A 3,846-nucleotide genomic window follows, 5' to 3' on the forward strand; every position below is an offset into this window, starting at 1 on the left:
AATAATATGTGCTCACACATTTCAACCATCTTTATCTTTAATCAACATGCAACACTCATTGAATATTTTAAAAAGGAAGCAATGAGATAAGTCAATTTTCTTGTAGGGAACTATGTGGTTAAGCCTACTTGAGTTAGAGTAGTATCAAGATGGATAACCTTTTAAAGTCTTCATATGTCACTATAATAGACATCGTTTAGGTAGAATGAGTAACCAGTAAAACATAATTATGTAGTCATGAAGTATGGTTTTCCCTTGAACTACTACTCATCATCACATAACTTAATACTTTGCAAAAACACCAACTATGTGAAAGCTTATCAAATATACTTATAAAGTTAATGATTCCAAGAAGTTTCAATAGTTCACTCCTATAAGTATCACTTAGAATTTGCACCAACTGAAACAATCATAGTCATGAGAGACAAATTCCTATTGAACCACTACTCATCATTACATAATTTTATACTTCACAAACATACTAATTATGTAAAAAATTCAAGTCTTTCAAAATTAATGACAGGGGTGATTCCCCCTTCACAAAATTATCTTTCTACAAGGTGTAATCATTTACACAACTCAATATTGTAAGGAAATTTTCCCTCTACTTAAGTGTGTAACTAGTCCATGTAACTGAACACTGGACCTTTGGTCCCACCAATGAGAAGTGTTCTCTAATGACATCTTATATGATCTCCCTCCTATTTTTTACTATTTGGAATTCTTTCCCTCTACTTAAGTGTGTAACTATCCCTCAAACATGTGTTATTCCTTCTCATTCCTTGAGAAATTCCTCATTTCTATATAAGATTCAAGAACACTTCAATACAAGGGAATGGTTAGGGTTGACACCTTCCAATCATCATTATCTTAAGGTTTTGCAAATGGAGTAACAAGCTAAGTGAGTTTGATTGCGGGGAAAAAAAGTTTCAATCATCCACTCATGCAATCATAACCTAGATAGAATAAATACTAAGTGAAACATTTATAGTCATTAGAGATGTATTCCTTATGAACCACTATTGATCATTACATAATACTTTCTATAAGCATCATCCAATCACAAGTCAACACAGACACTTGTTTAATGTTTTAAAAATCAAGTAACAAGATAAGTGTACATGGTTGTGAGAGTATCAAGATGGATATCATTTAAAAAGTCTCAACAGGTCACTCCTATATGTATAATCTACATAAAATGAATACCAAAATGAAAAATTTATAATTATGAGAGATGATTTCTTTATAAATTGCAACTCATCATCACATAGTATATTACTTTGCAAAAACACCATCTATATAGAAACAACACAATATCACTTATAATCACATATCTAATAAATATAAAAATGATCTAAATATTCATTCAAACATCAAGTAAAGCTATTAATATTTTTTAAATATATGTTTTACTAATGTAATCTAGTATCCTCTCTTTATCACCATCTAAATACTAACAACATGGATTTGCCATTAAACAATAATTGAATATGAATTTAATGATGTTTTAATACACTAATTCATAGAGCATCAAAATTTTCTTGATAGTTTAATTTAAAATTTAGCTACTTTTTAATTAAAATTAAAGAAAACAGTCTAAAATTTTGATTGAATAGATTATTAGTATGCTAAAAACCTATAATATTAGCACTATCTTAAGTATCACTCATTAGCACCATCTAAATGTTGACAACATAGATTTTACCAATTGACCATAATTCAACACATGCTTAATCCAAGTACCACTTATACTTGACAAATAACTTAATGCATAGATCATCATAATTTGTCCAATAGTTTAATTTAAAATGTAGCTACATGTTTTTATGGAAAAAAAAACTCTAAATTTTTGATTGAATAGACTATTAGTAGGTCGAAAATACATAATATTAACACCATCTTAGGTATCCCTCATTAGCACCATCTAAATGTTTACATAGATTTTTTCATTAGACCTTCATTCAACACATGTTTAACCCAAGTATCTTTTAAAACTAACCAAATTGATTCTAATTACAATCTAATACACTAACATAGGTATCCAATTACATTTAAAACTTGTCAAATAATACTATACTTTTAAAACTTGGTAAATAACATTTACCAAATTGATTTGGATTAAGATTTAAAACACTAATATGTAGACAGGAAAACTTTGCCCAATACTTTTTCTAAAAATTGAAGCTACTTTTCTTATTATAGTTTTTGAAATGTCTAAAATTTAGCTACTTTTTCTATTACAATTTTTAAAAAATTTAAACCTTTAAAAATTTTGGGTGAGATCCACCAATGATGGATAGCCTTAACCATATGTGAAGGAAATTTTGAAGACTATTCCCGTCCTTATCAAGGGAGATGCCAACTGTCTCTCCTTTTCTATTAACAAAGACTCTCTGTTGATCTCGAATAATATATTGTTGTTAGACTTTAGTTTTTTCTTCAATGTAGGATAAATATGAAGCTACCATTTAATGCTACCACTTGTTCAAAATTGTGAGATAGAAACGTTCTTATTTGCACTCTACAGAAGTCTGGCAGTCAAAAAGTAGTACCATCTAAGGGAACATCCACTTTAGTTGACAACTTTTTTACCATTGTATATTGTTTCGATGAAGTGCCTTTCCATCATGAGGAGGGTTTCCTAGATTTGATTTTTTTCAATCTCACACTTTATCACAACATGCCTTGTTTTAAAGCATTTTTTGCATCTAAATAGAAAACCCATAATATGAAGCCTAGATCCAAGATCCATTAGGACTATAGAGTTTAATCTTAGTTGAAAGGCCTTTAGAAGAATCTATATCAATAAGAAATCTGTGCATAAGTAGAATGCAATATATCCTTGGATTCTAAATCTGCCATTAAAAATTTACCTAAAGCCTCTCCAACTTCCTCAAGAACAAAATCCTAGAAAAGACAAAGAAGGAGATTAGTAAGTTGTATCCAAATAGGCAATTTGGAAAAAGATTCAATGCAATTCATTCTTTGTTTGTTGTTTTTGTGTAGTATTTTCACATTTTAAATTTCATTATTGAGACCTTTGTTTTTCACCTTTCACTTGATACTTTTCTTTTGTTTAACTTTCTTTATCTATCTTTTGATGCTTTTCTCCCTTCGACCATCCTCCTCATCCTATCACCCTCATTTTTAGTCCATTTCCACTTGCTCCTCCTATTAAATCTAAGTTTACAATTCTTCTATTTACTTTTCCTCTTCCTCATTATGGATTGTTGAGTGGAATAAAAAACATCAAGATACAAATAAATATACACATTTTTCTCATAAATTGTTATTTTTTAAATCAATTTAATGTTATTTATATTTGAATCATTTCTGGAACTGCATAAGAATGAAAATAACTGTGGGCATCAATAAGGTTTAGGATTAGACAATCAGAGATATCCTTATACCTAGTTATAATAATATGATTCAACTAAGATGAATCTTCACAAAGTGGGATGAGATTTAAAGTTGTTGGAGATCCTTATAATAATTAACTAGAATCTTTGAAAGGGCTTTCTTCTTCATAAAAATAGTATGCAAGGTATATATTTTATACATTTTTTATTTTTTATGTTGAAGATCATGAATTTAGATATATTGGGATCTTCATTTGCAATTCTAGTTAATTTTAATTTAATTTTAATTTTAATCTAACTATTCAACAATTATATTAATTGAATCATTAGTTCATCCCTTATCTTAAAATATTTATATTTTATTTTTCTAATAAAAATATATATTATTATTTTGAATTTATTAATTAAATATGTATTTATATTATACTCTAAATGTTTCTTTTAATTTTATTTACTTAAAGTGAGATGATAGAAAAATAAAATAGCT

General features: G+C 28.0%; 1 non-coding gene across 1 annotated transcript; it reads right to left on the reverse strand.

Moving 5' to 3' along the window:
* Positions 1-2,265: 2,265 nt before the first annotated feature.
* Positions 2,266-2,386, reverse strand: LOC149543314 (U6atac minor spliceosomal RNA). The gene has a single exon (XR_016355823.1). It is a non-coding gene; the product is annotated as a U6atac minor spliceosomal RNA (small nuclear RNA).
* Positions 2,387-3,846: the final 1,460 nt, after the last annotated feature.

The sequence above is a fragment of the Cupressus sempervirens genome, chromosome 8 (genome assembly GCF_028749045.1).
Source record: "Cupressus sempervirens isolate cs-2001-9-10 chromosome 8, ASM2874904v1, whole genome shotgun sequence".
Lineage (NCBI taxonomy): Eukaryota > Viridiplantae > Streptophyta > Pinopsida > Cupressales > Cupressaceae > Cupressus > Cupressus sempervirens.